A 17,611-nucleotide genomic window follows, 5' to 3' on the forward strand; every position below is an offset into this window, starting at 1 on the left:
TGCCAGCAAAGAAGAGACGGGGAAAAGATACATTTAATTTCCCCACCCTGAGAGAGGAATTTTTCCTGAGAGCAAATGTTCACCTGCAAATCTGCAACAGAGCGCAAAGTAAAGAATTCCCCACGCAAAGGCTTTGCAAAGCAGAATTGTACTTTATCTCTTTAATTTGATAGTGCTTGGGGTTTTTTTTCTGTAACAGAGTCTTAGTGGAGGCAAAGTTCTCTCTTTTTTTTCTTTTTCTTCTCTCTTCCTGCCGAGCCGATGGATTTGGTGCTCCCTACGAAGGCGGCGGTTGGGGGTTAGCACCCAGTAATGGCTCATCCTTCCCCAGGTGGGCGGCCGTAGCCCTGAGCGTGGAGCTGTGAAGCTGTTCTGGGAACTGACCGCAGTGGTCTGCCTCTGTTTTCATTTTCATATCTGCCCAGTCAATGTGTGTAACTGGAAAGTTTTCCCAACTCGCAGCTCAGATGCTGTTTTCCTGATACCCTTGCATCCCTTCCCCTCATCCCTCCCTTCCTACTCTTATTTCTTATTGACCTGTCTGCTCGGGACATGTATACAGTGTGACAAATTAAATTGCTTGTACACAGAAAGATGAGGCCACTCGATGCTTAAATGCTGCATAAACTTCTTGGCTAGACCCACACTAACTGTTTTGACCCCCCCTGTACAGCCCACATTGTATTGTGTGAAAGGCAAATTCTATCGTGCATGGCCCTTTCCAAACCTATCGCCCAACACTTTCACTGTTTGTCATCAACTGAGAATTATCTGAGCGCTTTAGATATCCACGGACGTGGTTTGGTTGTCCGTTCTATTAGAAATTGCATCTGTTTACCAGAAAGATTTGGGTTTTGCTGTTCCTGTTTGCATGTGTGTGGGCTTCTCCCTGTGCTGGAGGTCCGAGGGGTTTGGGGCACGGGGCAATGCTGCAGCCCAGGCTCTGCTGTTCCTCTTGGCGCTGTGAGCGAGGCGACCTGTCCCCCCAGGAGGGCGTTGGGGTACGTGGGGAGGGGGTGCTGCTGGGGCTCCAACAGCAGCCGTCCCCACCCCACAGACTTGCAGGAGCAGCCAGCCTGGATGCCACCGAGATGCCTTCAACCAGCCCTGCCTGGCAAGGGTACCCTGAGGGTACGGAAGGCTCCAGCAAAGGCCATTTCTAGTTTCTGTGAGTGGACTGGGGTATGCTGAGACATGCTGTAGGCAGATTTTCTTTAGGAAGGCAAAGAACCATGCCCGTGGCCCATGAAAGCATGGATAAAGCCCATTTGGTTGTTTTTGTAGCAACACAAACTGATGGCACACCAGCTTCAAGGAGAGGCCTCATGCAGAGGGAGCGGCTTTTTGATGTTTGGCTCAGTGCTAAGGCTGCAATATTCTGTTTCATCCAGAGGTATTTATGAATGAAGATGCAAATCCAAGGTGAAACTCGGGAACCGGTAAGCTCTCACTGGAGGCCACCCTTCAAAACAACGCGATTAACTGCGGAGGAAAAACGCTTCCTTATCTCCCAGCTTGATCTGGAGCCTTACAAGCACTTTGGTGGTTCAGCTGTCTGCAGCGCTCGGGGAGTTGTCTGTTCCAGCACACCGAACATGCTGCAAGTTTTATTTTATTTTATTTCCAAAACAATCCTTTGAGCGTGTTGGGCTGGAAAGGAAACTCGTAATAATTCTCTATGCCAATATAATTCAGCATAATCTCTTGACAGGGCTTTTGTATGCAAACTGGGAGGGTTTCTGTCTAAAGGTGACCCATTAAAAGGATGATCTCTGAGAAGTAACTAGACTGGGGACTCACAAGTCCTGGGTTCAATTACTTGCTTTGCTATAAGCTTCCTGTGACCTTGGGCGAGTTATTTAAAATTGCTCTGTGCCTCATTTCCCTTTCTGTAACACGCCGGTGACAGCATTTCCCTTCCAGCCGGGAGCTGTGGCAGTGGGAAGGCGGTCTGTACCCTTTTCCATAGCCAGTGTGTGAAGAACCTGGATGGAGTAGAAAGCATGACCGTCTTATGGGCCTTTCTTCTGTTCTCCTGGGGAAAACAGAACAGGACAATCCATTTAGATGGTTTTATAGGTGCCCAGAGCTCTTGCTCTGTGAGATCGTGGGGCTCCCTGCATAGCTGCAGAGATGTGCTAGCAAAGTGATTGCTCCTTGAGCAGAGAAGCCTTCCTTAGCATCACTTTCGGTTTTCCCTTTAGCTTTAAATCGATAGCCAGTTTGGGTAGGGCAGGTTTCTGGTGCTCCTTTGGCCTCCGCATGAAGTTTTCCTTTAATGTATTCTTCTGCGTTTGCTCCTGTGCTGCCTTTCTGCTTTAAACCCGGGTGGATGCTAGGGAGAGGCGATGGCTTTGTGAATAAAGATGCTGGCACGTGGAGCTGCTCCCCGCTGCAGCGTGCGGACGTACCTCGGGCAGATTGTTTCATCTATCCCCGCTTCGGTTTCTTCCTTTCTAGTGGGAGGTAACAGTGCTGACCACTCCTTTTACCACTTCCTAAACGTCAAGAGGGGCTTTTCAGCATCCCTGAAACGTGCTAAAACCTCCCGGTTGGAAAGGCAGACAACCAGGGGGGCAGGGGGCTTGCTGGCTCCTGCGTTGTGCCATGAAGACCCCTTGCCATTCCAATGGGATGAGCCCATGGGAAGCCTCCACGCGACAGCCGCATCCCGGCACCGGCAGGAGCTGCCTGCGTTTGAGGTGCAGCAGAGCTGCAGAAGGAGTGATGCTGAACCCGCTTCGTCCTGATGGCATGCAGGCCCTCTTCCCTCTGCAGGAGCCTGATGGTCCGGGGTGGATCCAGGAGAGCCGCTGGCCTGAGACCCCCGCCCCGTGTCAGCACCTCCGGCAGCAGCTGAGCTGCAGCTGGTGTGGGGTGCTGTGCTTGAGGAGATGGAAATGAGCATCTTTGAGACATAGCAGAAAATCGGGCCTCGTGGTGTTTGTGGGTGGGTGAAAATGCTCCTGGGGAATATCTGACTCTCCAGAAATAATGAAAACACAGATCTCTGTATTTCCCTCTGGTCATATAGTTGGGTTCAATGGCTTGTGCAGGCTGTTGAGAAGCACACCAAAGCAGCTTAGCAGCAGAATGTAAATTGGGGCCAGCTCTTTCATCTTTGGTGTGAATATTTGCTGTATGAAGTTTTTATCACCTGTGCAAGAGGCATGGCCCAGCAGTTTGGAAAATCCATCCCTTTTGGACAGAAGCTTTGCTTTAATCTCTGTTCTGCCCTTCCCAAAGGCCAAAACCCCAAACCCTTTCCTCTTCAAGGTATCTTGAGTCATTTAATGATGTGCCGGGTGGGATGCTGCGAGGCTGGGCAGCTGGCAGCGCGTGCCGTCCGGGGCAGGATAACAGGTTGGGGCTGCTTCTGGACCAGGGGATTGTAAACCTCAGACTTCAGGTAGGTCTGCCAGCTATTCCCTTAGACTCTACCTGTAGCTGGGAGCCCTCCCACAGTAAAACTGTGTCTTGAACAGCAGACCTGACGCTGGTAAAAGGGGAGAAATCCAGCTGTCGATGTAGGGGATGTGGTATCTTCAGGCACTTATCCCGTCTAACCTTCTTCTTTTCCCCTTGCATGGTTTGTGCGATCCTCATGCTGGGACAATGCACGTTTAAGGCCGTAGACTTTTTCCTGAATTGTGGGTCTTTTAATCGTTCAAGCCGCTTTGCGCATTGGGGAGGGTAAGCTCCAGACTGGCATGCGTGCGTATGGAAGTTCACACAGACGTCTGACTTCTGAGAGCCTTCAGAGTTGTCTCTTGGACGATCCTGAAAGATGCCGTGGGGAGATGCCATGGGGAGAGGCTCAGCAAGCGTCCCTTGGGGACAATCTAAAATGCCATGGAAAGAACTGCTGGCAGAGGAAGGGCGGGATGAGGAGGAGATGCCAGGCAATGAGGAGGAGGCTAGCAGCAATTTCCTAATGCAGTTGATCCCTGGTGAACGGTTCCAGAACACCTGTGTGCTGGGGAGGGCAAGTGGTGCGTTGCTCACTGTAACATGAATATCCTCCTACGAGCAAGGCTTGCCTGGCGGGGAGCTGCAGCCCCCTGGGACCTTGCCCAAGATGGCAACTTGTGTAACCTAAAAGGTGAGGGTATCTTCTTCGCTAGCAGCTTTTCACCACTCACCAGCACTTGCGAGGTGGTGATGAGACTTGTGCCTGATTTTAGAAGGGGGGAGAGGATGAAGGGTACACATAGGAGCAGCTGGCCCTGAATTTTGGGTGCTTCCCCTAGCAATTGCTGAGTCCTTTTGATGTGAAAGCAGATGGTCTAGAAGAACCTCAAAAAGAGTGGTAGTATAGCTCTTCAGTGTTTGGACAGTGCTGCAAACCACCTTCCCAGCTGTCACTGGGAGGTACGTACAGTTTTACAGCATTAATCCAGGGAGAGTTCACTTAACGAACCCTCTTGCCCGCTGCTCTGCCTGATCCTGGCCACTTGGGTAGGCAGCTTGACGCAAGGATTCGTGTGATTGATCTTAAGAGCATTACCCTTGCGGGGTTTCACTGCGAAGCTATCTCGTCTGCTTCCGACTTGATTGGGGACAAGTCCTGCAGACTGTGAACACTTCTTCCCCTTGCTCCCCTGACACTGTAGACGTCTATTTGCTTAATCTTTTGTTGGCAGGTGATTATGGGCTTGTGTATGGAGGGGGTTCCTGCTGTCCTGAGCTTTACCCAGCGTGACACGCTGTCATTTTGGTGCAATATCATTGAGATGCTTCCAAGTCTTGTCTCTCCCAGCCCAAGGAAGAAAGCAGATGCCTGGAGGACCATGTTCTGCTAACATGGCTACGATTTGGACTGCTGCCCTAGGAATGAAAGGCTCCATCATGCCATTACCAAGCCCCCGAGCCAGCCGGTCATCCCCATTCCTGTATTTGCAGACTGCCTGCTGGCACAGCAGAAATACTATTTTTACATTATGGTCCCCTGCGCTGACTCCTCCTGCAGTTTAGTTTATCCTGTTGTTTTCTTACGTATGTTAAGCAGGCTTAATGATATATGCTGTGCCGTTCACCCTAATGATGATGAATGTTTTAGACTGGTGTAATGAGACCACCCTTCATTTCTTTCTGAAAAGGGAGGAGGAAGTCTTGATTTCTGTTTCTCTGAGGTTATAACATGGGCCGTGATGCTTTTGGTGGTATAAATGAGGAATATTTCTGTTATCCATGGTACACGTTGCAATGAGAACTTTTCCATGTTCAGTTGAAGGGCTGGGAAATATTAGATTCCTAAAAGAGAGCTTTTCTCCAAAGGCTTCAAGTTAAATCAGCAGTAATGAAATGAGAGCCTTCAAATAGGCAAACTGATTTTTTTTTTTAATTGACTCTTATTTCATTTCATTCTTTGGTTATTCCCTTATTCCCCTGGAAGGATGTTGTTCCCATCCTGCTAGTCCTGCACCCAGTCTCGTCTAACTCACACAATTGTTTGAGAAGGGTGGGATGATTTCAAGTTGGCTCTCCCTTAAGTAGTGTAATGATAGAAAACAGGCACAAATCCTTTCCGTTTTTTCTCCCATCTCTCCCCTTTATGTCACCTGTCTGCATGTCTGATTTGGGCAAATAAAGCAGCTATTAGTAAACTCTATGTGCTGTTGTCAGAGGAAGGGGCAAAAAATCCTGGAACCTGTCTACATTTATGGTTAGGGGTGTTTTTCTTCTGTCTTTTTTTTGAGGAATTATTCTGGATTTTTGAAAGAAGTATTACTCAACGGTCTCTGTAAATTACACAAGTGGCCAGAAAGCTGTTCTGTATCCATGCAGCAGAAGTTTATAGGAAACAGGAGCTTGGTACTGATAGGCAGCTTTGCCTGCCGGGTGAAGAATTGATGGAAACTCTTTGCTGGGAGTGGGGGGTTGGCCCAGATGTCCCCCAGCAGTCCCTCCCAGCTTGAGTTGTTATATGTTTCTATGGCACCCGCAAAGGCCCCAAAATAGGACACTGGGGAGCCGAGCCAGCAACGCAGCTCAGCAGTGGCCTTAATTCTGCAAAGGGAGCTGCGCAGAGCTCTTTGGAAAAGCAAATGGTGTCATTCTTTCAAGGTGAGCCAGCTTGTGGGGATGGGACCGAGGTTTCTACCACGTGGGCTGAGAACATGGGAACAAGCCCCAGAGACACGTGGCAGGAGCCCTTGGGGTTGGCATATCGCCGTCAAACCCCAGAGCTGCTGCTCTCCTCTGCGGGACCGTCCTAAGCAGGCAATGAGCTGGGGCGGTGAGGTGGTAGCCAGCCTCTTCGCACTTGTATGACCGTATAAAATATTTAGAAAACTCCTCTACTACAGCTGTTGGAGATGTACTAGTAACTTCACACCTGGCTGCACGCACAGAAAGCCTTGGGTTGTAATTTCTACGGGTGTATTTTTGAAGCCGATGGCCGAGACCTGAAGATAGGTTTGGTATGGCTTGGCAGTAATTGGGCAGTATTTGCATAATGATAGTAATTTCCTTGTTCTTATTTCCTAAATTTGGTTTACAAGACCATGCTGCAATGTGACTTAAAGCTGTAAGTATTTGTCTCTGTTGGCAGTTGGAAATGTAGTATTAGCTGTGACTCTTTACAGAAATAAGTGCTCAGTGTTGGAGCTAAATTGAATAATATGGTGGTGTTCGTATCTTAATCTTCCAAATAGCACTCTTAAGTTCGCTACACTGATGTTTGAAAGGCTTAAAAATAATAAACTCCATTGTATAGAGCTTTGAATACAGAGTGGAGGCTTAGTAATTGCTGGCAGTTCATGGGTAGACTCGCTAACACATGGCAAGGAAGCAATTCTCCCAGCGTGCCTGAATTTTTTAAATTAATCTCCTCATATCAAGGCCTCGTGATCCACAAATTAATGAGTACATCAATATTTTGAAGAAAGGCTTGCAGGAGACCTCAGTCCAACACCCCAAGCCCTTTCCTTGGGCCATCGTACTGTTTTAAACACTTCTTGTCTTCCTTGTCAGTCTGCCGAAAGCTCTTCCCGTCCCGCAGCCGTTGAGCAGGGTAGGTGGAGCGGGCTGGTGAGCTCGTCTTCCAGCCAGCAAGAGACTCCACCGGCTGGCCATCGGCAGAGAGCTCAAGTCCTGAGCCTGTGTCCCCTCTAGGAAGGTAACAGCCCACCTCCCAACCTCCCACTCTTCACAGGAAGGGGAAAAAAAGCCAAATACTTGGTGGTTTGGGGTTTTTTAATGGTGGTCAAAAAATGAGGTCCCTGGGGAATGGAGTGTCAAAGGGAGAGCTCTGAAAGCAGGGATCTGGCTTTGCTGATTTTTCTCGGAAGATGTCTGTAGTTCCCCTGCATCCTTGTGAATGAATTTTTCAATGAGGAGTTGCAGAGGGCAGCTAAGGAAAAGGCTGGTTAGACCAGCAGGCATGACTTAAAAACAAACAGAAAACCAGGAGAGGGAAAGGGGGAGAACATGATTTGTTTATCACAACTGTACTTGAAACTAATTTTAAATGTCTGTCTTCTGAGAGTAAGGAAATTCCTTTTGCTTCCAGCAGTAAATAACTGGGATGCTTTCAGCTCACAGCTGACCTACAGTGTCAGATGTGAGTTTTCAACTAAAAAAATAATTGACTCTCCAGTAAGGACAGGCAATTCCAAGTGTCACTAAACTGTTGGAGAAAGAGAAGAGTCCTAACAAGCACAGTTCATATCACCAATAACCCTTGAACTTTGTTCTGTATCTCTGCGTACTGTCCAGGGTGGCTTGACAAATGGTTTTGAACAAATACAGTTTTCAAACCGCAGAGCAGATGACAAGGATTGCGTTTGGCTGGCAGGTGCACGATTCGGACGCCTAGATCTTGCCCATGGAGATCTCTAATGAAATCCCAAATCCATTTTTCTCTTACTATCAGGCCTAAAAGAAATGGTGGGTATTTCGGAGAAAGGGAGAAGGTTGGCCCCTGTGAGCTCTCGGGGGTCAGTGGAGGAAGGTTGGGTGGTAGGGATGATGTAGTTCTCCATGCCCGCTCTTCTTGGCAACTGAGTGGTGGAGCAGCTAATGTTAGCTGCGGTGAGGAGGACTTCTGAAGTTCGGCTTCTCATCAGGCATACCTCAGCAAAGGGTTTGGCTGTTAGGATGCTGAGCTCTCTTAATGGTCTGTGCTCTAGGCCAGCAGGACCTATTGGAAAGTGGGGACTTCTGGAAGTCTGTCACTTATGTAGGTACTAAAAAGGAGCTGGACTTTTTTTGAAAATGGTGTTGCAGCTGAAGGAGCTGAAAACTTGCCAGTCTGACCATATGCTTCTGAAGTTCTTGTAGTTCAACGCTTTAGGCCAGGGTATTGTCTATTTAAGGCAATGGAAGAAAACCCTGTGCCACTCTTGCATAGTAGGTATGTGAACTGTAAGCATCAGGACTAAATGGTAGGTCTAGAATTAGATGATGTCCCTAATTTCCCTCTTCAGTTTTAAGTGGATGCAGCATTCTTCACTTACAGTCTCAACTGCTGTGTTGCATTGTTGTATGGGGTTGAACATCTGCCCCTTCCAGCCACAAAAGTGGCTGCGTTCCAGTGATGGGTGGTTTCTTTCTATTCAGGGATCCTCTGAGGCCTGGAAAAGCTTGAGTATTAGGCATAACATACTGTCAACTGTTGCAGATCTCCTTGGCTCCCCTCCGCCCAACATATGTAAGGCCAGAGTTGGCCATCTTGGTTTGTCCGTGCCCCGCGCATAGCACGGACAGACCCTGGTCCTGTCAGCTGCTGCTGAACAGGGAGTGGGGTCTCACCAGAAACCTGTCCATCCAACGCCAAAAACACTTGTGGTCCCAACCTCTAGGAAAGGGAAGATCTGTCGTCAGCTCCTTAGGGAGGGCTGTGTTGCTGGGACCACCCATAGCACCCTCGCTAGTGGATGCTCATCCTCCATGCACCCTCCCTGCTTGGGGGATGACAGCACCTCTGCTCTAACGGTGTTGTCCTGCTTCGTGGCAGGGAAGGGAGCAGGCAGAGCAGCCTCTGCAAACCTCTGCAGGAGTGCTTTGTCCCGCATTAAAAATGGTTGGGATGCTAGAGCAGAGTGGGGGGAGACGAGGTGCCAGTCCCACACGGGTGTCTCAGCCCAGTATTTATTTCCCCCAGCATTGTGCTGGTGATTGACTGTAGTTCGCTTGGCAAAAGCCTTTTGAATATTCATTTGGCTGACGGGAGATGAGAGTACGGTAGCTGCTTGAAATCAGCTTGGGGAGGGGAAGCAAAGACGACTGCCTTTTTCTTGCTGCTAGTGCTACTTGAACTCTCTCAAATGCATACTTCACATGGATAAATGATTGCGGAGACCTCAGCCTACCTAACAAGCCTGCTCTTGTAAAGCAAAAATTATAGTGCCGGCATACTTGCCATCCTCATTCAAAAGCCCATTCCTCATTAATACCACTTTATACATATTATTGCAGCTCGAAATGCCATTCCTCTTCTCCCCACCCATTTCCTTGACTGGCTGTGACATACAGGAACTACACCCAGTGCTTGACTTGCCTCTCCTGACCTTTTGTAACTTGGCTCCAAACTCCTTTTTTTGGGTCTTCTGCAAAACACTGTCAGAAGGGAAAAATCCTTTGTTAAAACACAGCCAACTCCTGCCTCAACGTGGAACAGTTTGTTCTGCTAAAAGAATGAGCCAGTTCAGTGAGCAGAAAAACATTGCCATAAACCAGCGGACTCAATAAGCTGCAAAAGCCATCGGCTGCGCTCAAGGTCTGACAGGACGACTCTGAAGCAGGATCCAGGGGGGAGAAAAAAGAAAAATCCATGATCCCGACCTGCCAAACCCTGTTTCCTTGCTTTCAGCCGAAGTATTTTGCAGTTGTCTTTTTGGTTATAGCAACTGTAAGTGGGGGAATGGGAGCTGATGCTGAGCCAGAAAGTAAAGCAGCTCTTGAAGCTAGCATATTGCAAAAGGGCACGGGGGATGAAGTAATCCAAAAATGCTCAGCTGGGAAGGGGCTGCAGCACTCTCATAGTCTTCAGTCTGTGCTGCAGATGATCAGCTCCAGCGCCCTATGCTTGCTGTCTGGTACTATTTAGTAGCTCGGTTTAGTCCTTCCCACCTGCATCTTGTTTTAAAGCTCTGGACACTCTTTATTTCCCTGGAATTGCTGCGGGTCTGTCCCTTACGTGGCCGCCCGGTAACTGGTGATCAGCCTGTCTTCAGCAAGCGTTTCTTCATTGCACAAAGGACTTGGATGCTCGGTGAGAAAACTGCGTGACCCACTAGCAGGCTTTTGTGGTTCTGCAGCGGGATCATTTCAGTGCTGGTATAAAAGCTGACGCTGGTTTTCTTTTAACAATAAATGTTGTGCTAGCATCTAGAGCTGTGGCTCCTGAATTTGGGGTGATGGCCCCCAAATAGGGTCACCCATACGGAGGTGGATGTGCAAACCTGGAAGTGGGGCTGTGAGCAGAAGTGCTTCAGAAACACGGGCTCAGAGGCTTCCCCCAAAATGACTCCTTGGGACCGGGCAGGCTGCAGCAGCACTGAGAAGCACGGTGGGCTCCTGCACTTCGTGTGCTCTGTTGCCATCGGGTGCCCATACCTGGGAACTCCTCACCACCTTGGCCAAGTGTTTCCTGCTGATTTAAAAGACTCAGGTACCCTTGTCAGAAATTTAACATGGACCAAGATCTACCTCTGGTTCTCATTTTGCTTTGGGAACCAGGAGTCTTTACTCCGAGCTCCCCGATAGTGGGTTTGGTTTTTTTTGGCTTGGAGCCAGTTCAGCAATTTCAGGTAATAAAAATACAAAGAAGTATATTTTAGGTGTAACCTACCCCTTTTAACATGCATTCCAAAGGGCTGCATCTGCCAAAGCTGGTCTTGCCCTACCTAAATGGTGATGCTTGATAATAAGCTCTAAGCGTGGGATCGCAAGGCGTGTAGCAAGTCCGAACGTGGTGTGGCAGAATATTACTGACCTGTGTGGGGCTGTCTGAGGTGCCTGCGATCAAGCTGCAATCACAAACAGATCCCTGACAACGCAAGCAAAAAGAAAACCTCCTAGAGAAAGCACAAGGGGCTGAAATCAGAGCTCCTGTGCATTTATAAACTTGACTGATGTTCTCATACTGTCCTATTCAGGCACAAACCAACCCGCTGGTATTCACCGGCTGAGTGTGAGGTGATAGGAGACCCAGATACCGATGAGCTGAGGGACTTCTTGAAGCTCCATTAATGCTATCTGGTGTCCTCTGCTGGTAGCGGTAACCTCGGAGCTGGCTCTGTTGAGAGATGATTATCTGTCTGCTGGACCTTTTCCTTTGGGGGAACGCCAGGAATGTTTTGCAGCATGGACAAAATGTGAGGATTGAAGCTATGGAGGTCGGTCCCTGGGATGCTGGGACTGTGAACCCTGCTAAGGTAGTGTAACTTGGAGCAAATCTGTACTGAAGCCTCTATGCCAAAAGAGATTTTTTTTTTTTTTTTTGGAAGATGTTAATGGTATGATTGCATAACATTTATTTTGTGCTCGATCAAATGGATGAGGGCAGAGGAAAAGGAGCGAGTGAATTAATGTTAGTGATGTTCAAACAGAAGCGCGCAAAGCTCCGAGGGATGATCAGTGGTTTTGTTTTGATGTGCGTTGTGTTTTTTTTTATTCCTGACATTTTCCTGAAATATAGCACGCAGGCTCGTCTCTAAGGGGGGCACATTGCCAATAGTCTAAAGGTTATATTATCCTAGTGACCTATTTTTATACTCTAATCGCGTTCTGTTTCAGCCACCCCTTTCTAGCCTTCCTTCTCGCTCTGTTTTTTGCTCATCTGAAAAAAAAGCGGAGATCATTACCATTAGTCCCCGAGTGCTAAGGCAGCAAGCCAGCCTCTACCCAGGTAATGATGGCAAAGGCGAGTTGCTGCTGTTTTGGAAGCATGAGAGCAATCCGAAAACACAGCTCGTAAATGGGTGATGACTTGAAACAGGGCGATGAGGAGTGGTGCGGGGCAAAGGAGAGAGGTCTTCTCTTAAAGGCAAATTTTAAATGGAGAAGTACAGTAGTTTGTAGAAGGGCGAAATTTTAATGAATAGCTCCGTTTAACTAGCCTAAATGGGAAAGACGCTTTTCTACTCTAGGCCTGCCAAGTAATGGAGAATGAATACGATTGTTCGGTCAACTGGCTTCCACTGCCTTTAGACTGTACACACGTTTTCAAAGCCAGGCTTAAACTACAAAGCACCCTGACCAGTCGACATAAAGAGAAATTGTTCCTTAGTACAAATGTTGACTATGTGATGCTGCTTGAAGCTCAAAACTGCTGAAATTTGTGCGTGTGTTTGTACATTTGTGCAGTGCAAAATAATAAGATGCGAAGAAGCTTTTCTTGCCTACGTGGCTTCTCTCAGGTTGCAATTATTTTATTGCTGGTTGCTTTCCCTCTTCTTGTTGAGAGCACCTGAACGTTGAGTGCCCACAGTTTCAGTGCAGTAGCGATCTGCTCTGGAGGGGAAAATCTCATTAACTGTTCATTGAGAGGAACTTGCAGTCCTGTACAGGGTTAAACCCCAAAAGAATTAAGTGTGTCACGACCTTGGGCTGGGTTTCGGACCAGGCTCTGGGTGGCAGATGCCACCTACGTGTGCCAGCCCTAGGCAAGGGCACGGCGTGGAGGTGCACACCACTTGCAGGGAGCCAGGGTGATGCTCTGGTGCTGGTGTTTTTAGGCTGCTGGAGATGATCCCGTCCCGTGACTTCCCTTCCAGCTTCAGGCTTTGCAAACAGTTACCCAGGGAGGATGGCTGGACCCCAGCTAGCTGGGACACACAGCCACAGACCGGGAACAGAGGAGCTCAGCCTTGCCAAATCTTGCCTTTCCTTCTCTGTTAGAGAGCCGTGCTGGCGCAGCTAAGAGACATCCTGTCCGCACCCAGGAAGTTGGGATTTGCTCTGGAGAGGTGCGCTGTTCACTCTGTGCCTGTCCGTAGTGAACCACAGGGATGTAGCCTGGAGAGGTCTTTGCTGAGTTGCCGGAGCGTGTCCATCCACGTAGTGTGTCCCTGGGATGGATTAGCAATAGCTGCCCTGTTCTTGGCAGGAGACTGTGTCCTTGAAGCCCGTTGGTGATGCTGCTGCATGCCCTTTCCTCGCACTTTGTTACGCTTTTGATGTAACCAAAGCCTGTGGCTCCAAGTCCACGGCGATGAAACCCGGGTTAGAGCTGGTGTGGGGCAGCCTCTGGCCGGGGAAGAAGCCTTTGCCCCTTCCCACGTGGGTCTGGAGAGCGCAGGAGTCTCCAGCCTTCCTCCCTCCTGCCAGCCCACACTGGGCAGATTTTGGCAATAAATTAATAAAACTGGTGAAACTCCTACATGAATTCTCATGAATGGACTCCAAATGCAGAACAAATGTTAATGCCCAACCAAAGAGAAACAGGGTCCCGGGACTGCCGTGGCTGACAACAGGGGCGGCCATGGGGCTGTGCCCCTCATACACCTGCACTTGCTGCTGCGTGGACCTGTGTTTCCTCCCCTCCCCAGCACCCAGGTAAATGCACCCAGTCCCAGGCTAGTGAGCTGGCACCCAGCGCTGCCCAGAGCAAACTGGGTGTCTGCCGTGCTGGGGGGCACCCGCTGCGAAACTTGGTGGGATTTCCCTGTGGGGTGCTTGGTGGTGGGAAGGGGAAGGTGGCTCAGCCCTCGGGTCTGGGTGCTGCAGGGAGCACCCACTCCGTGGTGCTGGCCACAGGAATCTTTTATTTACTGGTCTTTACTTGCTAATTACCGGTGGGGAGTTGCGAAGTCATCTGTGGACTTCCCAAAGACAGACGTGCGTCTTCGGTGCCTGGCTGGAGGTAGAGCCTAAAGGGGGGAGAGAAAATCTCTCAAATGTCAACTTTTTTTTCCTCCTTTGATTTTTTTTTTTTAATTTTTTCTCCCCATATTATGCTATCAGCTGGGGCCTGCAGAGTTTCAGCTTAAAAACAAACCGCTGTTATTTAAAGTGCCAATATTGTGCTTGGCTTCGTATGAGACAGAAACATCAACTTTGTCCCTGACCTGGGGAGTGTGTCTGCCTGCCTAGCAGGCACCGAAAGTGTTGAGAAAACTGTTATTTTACTTCTATTTTGGTGTTGACTTTTTTTTTTTTTTAAACTGAGCATTTACTTTTCAGCAGAGCTGCATCAAACACCGGAGCCCACAGTAGAGCACGTAGCCGTCCTACGTGTCCACGGGGAGCCTTGTCCCCACCGTGAGCGTTGGGCACCCAGGAGATGGCTGGGCTGGGGGCAGAGAAGGGCGACTGTCCCGTCGGCCCCGAGCCCGGGCGGTGGGACCAGAGCTGCTGTGCCCGGCTGTGCGCTGGCTGGCCGGTGATGCTGCCTGGTGGGTTTTCTGTTGTTTCTAGGCGAGGTTTGCAAAAGGTCACAAAAATTAATCTTCTAACTGGGGACCTTGGCACTGCACGGAATGAATGTTTTGCATTAACAACCTAACTCATTAATTCACTGAAACATTTAAAACCAAACCAGTTCTATCCAGCCAAGCTGGAAAAAGCTGAAAGTTCATACTCAGCAGTGCAGATTTCGAAACCTCCCTTTGTTAATCTCTGCAGAAGTAAATTTTCTGAAATTGCTAAGCTCACTTTGACCGGTCTCAGCATTGTTCTCCTCAGCGGAGGCAAAGCTGCTCTGCAGAGGGTTACCAGCGTGTACCTGGACCCGCCGATGGGGACGGGAAGGCTCCTGTGCTGGGAAGGAAGGAGGGCTGGTATGGGGGGCATTGCAGGAGGGGAATGCTCATAGCAGCATTGTAGTTTTTGGGCTGTCTCTAGCAGAAATGCTGGTTGTTTTCATAGATTGGGATCCTGGATTTCACTGTTTCCATCTTCCTCCTCTATTACTATTTTCTGAATCACTAGGGGTAGTTGAAATCACAGCTAGCATGTCTCGTGGTACTCCTTCTCCTTGTTTGTAAGCTGGAGGTGGGTCGCTGACGTGTGGCCTTCCTGGGCCTCCTACACGGAGGAGACGGGCAGAGCCGGGCAGTGCAGGAGCGAGCTCAGCCTGCGGCTCCCCTGCCCTCGCCGCTGGCTCCGAGGACAGGGCTTGCCACTTCTGAGCCACAATCCTTGAGAAACTGATGGGTGCCACCAACCTGGCTGTCCCCGTAGCCATGACGTGGTGACAACAACGTAAAACTGCATCTACCAGCGGAGCAGAGCTTTCCCGTGGTGATTTTTTAAACTGTTTTAAGTTGGGAGCTGTGCAGACAAGCCGTCACGGCTGTACATCAAGGACGGGGAACCACAGCCTGACCCAAGCCGTTCACCTGGGTTCGTGCCTGCCTTGTGCAAAGGCCGGGCTGCTCTGCCCTGTCCCAGGAGCGGGGTGTGCACAGTCGTCCCGCTGTCGTGTGACCCAGGGTCAGCTCCTGGTGCTTTAGGTATGAGAGAAACGTACCCCCAGCCACGTGCTGGGCTGGGATCCGACCTGGCCGAAGGAGCCTTTGGGCTGCCTTTCCTTCCAGCATTCGTTTCTCTGGGAGCATCACTGGGACCGAATCGGTTTGACTCTGCTTTAAGTCAGTTTTCCCCTCAAATTTCCAACAGCAGTGGCAGGTTTAGGTGCACAGGTCCTTTGACCTGCCTACTCTGCTACCTCACTATTAAATTAGCAGGTATAAATTAAATAGGAACCATGATTTAAGTACAATCCCTTTGTCTTCCTTGCTGCCAGGCAGCTATTCCATTCAGCTAATGTCTCTTTGCTCCAGTTAATTATAAAATAATACACAGCTGTACAGATTGGTCTGAGGCGTTTGCAGTGGTGGTATACTGAGCTCCGTTGTAAGGCTGTTTTTTAATTGATTAATTTTTCTGCCATTAATTTACCCTATCCATTAAAACAACCTCGCTTCCTTTAATGATGGAGAAATCGGTGAATTATCCGTTCGGTTATATATTAGTGGTGTATTAAAGTATTAGTGCATTCCAGAAGGTGAGCAGTGAATAAAACATGCTCTGAACATGTGGTTATGCAACTGTTCCATGGAAATGAAACGGACAAACAGTACACTTGATTAAATTTTTTTTTTTCCCCAGTAAATTGGCACTGTGATTCACTTCCAGCTAAATTTGCAATCTGTGTTCTCAGGTGGCATTAATATTGGAGCCCCAGCAGGAGAGCTGTGGCGGCTGGGGCCGCTTTGATTGCATTTTTAACGAAAGTTGTTGGAGAGAGCACGGAGCTTGATGCAAATGTGCTGGTAAATGAAATGCAGAGCTTTTAGGTTCTCCGTAGGTGGGTCAGGCCATTCACGTTTACCCAAAATAATAGTGACGGCGTGCTCGGGAGAGGCACTCTGTTAACGTGGCACAATGGGGGTCTTTGTGTATCTCGGTCGCTCTGTATCAAATTTATTCTGTTGACAGATAAAAATCATCTTTTTGATATCTGGCGACTCCATATATACTAGGTAAGATCCGTCTCGGACTCAAGCTGTCTCAGTAATGGAGACTCTGGAACTGGATCTCTATCAGGAGGTTGCTGGAAACGAAAAAGCTTGCAGAGGGCCCAGCAGTTTCTCCCTGGCCTGTGTTAGAGCTGCAGAATCAAATTAAAAAAGAATTCCCTTTTACCGTTGCTTCCCTGACACGAAACTCCTTTCAGCCTTTAAAGCTATAGTTTGTAGCCTTCAGGCTGGTCTTATTGTTTTTTTCCTAATTGACTCGACTTGGAAAGGTCATCGTACCCTGCTAGATTGTGTAATATTTAACTTAGCATCAAAAATGAGGATCTTGGGATTGGTGTCAAATGGATGCTGTTCCCCTCTGAATAGCAAAGCCCATTCATAGTCATCCAAGTATTTGACTTGCTAATGCTAATGAATAACTTTCTGGCCCTCTGCAGAGGGTAAGACTAACCACGAAAAGGTGGGATGAGAGCGGCATAAAGCAGGTATTGAGAGCATGCAATTCACACTGTCTAAATCAAGATCACAGCTTTGATACCTTTTTTATTTATAGATTATTTTTTTTAAGTTATAACTTCTAGCTTTTCACGAAGCTTTAGCATAGCAAACAGTCTTTTCTGATGCCAAGTTCAGTGATGACTAACACTATTTACAGGACTGTTTTGTAATCTCAGATCAGCCCACATTAACGGGAAGTTATGTTTTCCCATCAGTCTTTTAAACAGTGCCTGAGAGTTGCTGAGGCCAGAGTCGGCCATCTAGGCTCTCCTCTTTGGAAAAAATGATGTCAGCTTTCAGAGCAGTTTTTTTTAAAATTTCTAATGAAGTTAGGGAGGTCAAATTGTACTTCCTCCATTTGATTTTTTTGCATTAGGACCTTTCATTCCTCTGTTCTAAAAGCTACTGACAAAAATAAGCAGAGGAGGTATTGCATAAGCACCACGAAGTCATTTGCCCGATCTGCATTTCTCAGTGCATGAGATCAGCTCAGAATATCTGATATGAGAAAGCTACTGGTGCACAGCTGCTGTAACTGATAGGAGTTACCTCTGTGAGTCATCTGGTAGGATGGTAAGTTGTTCTTGGGTTTTTTTTAAGTTCAAGTTTTTATGAGTGTTTTTATAAAGCTCCGTCGCTGTTACTGTAAATCCCAGGAAAATCTGGCACTGAGTCTTTGTAAT

General features: G+C 48.4%; 1 protein-coding gene across 4 annotated transcripts in view; it reads left to right on the plus strand.

Annotated features, from left to right (window-relative positions):
- ZHX3 (zinc fingers and homeoboxes 3) overlaps positions 1–17,611 on the plus strand; it is a 51,609-nt gene that overhangs the window by 22,335 nt on the left and 11,663 nt on the right. The window contains exon 1 of one of the 4 annotated variants that reach the window (XM_072879102.1): positions 17,427–17,501. The exons of the other annotated variants lie outside the window; for them this stretch is intronic. The gene's annotated coding sequence lies outside the window, so the exon portion shown is untranslated. Of the gene's footprint in view, positions 1–17,426; positions 17,502–17,611 lie in introns of those variants that run through there. 4 annotated transcript variants of the gene reach the window in all.

This window comes from Ciconia boyciana, chromosome 14, assembly GCF_034638445.1.
Source record: "Ciconia boyciana chromosome 14, ASM3463844v1, whole genome shotgun sequence".
In the NCBI taxonomy this organism is placed as follows: Eukaryota; Metazoa; Chordata; class Aves; order Ciconiiformes; family Ciconiidae; genus Ciconia; species Ciconia boyciana.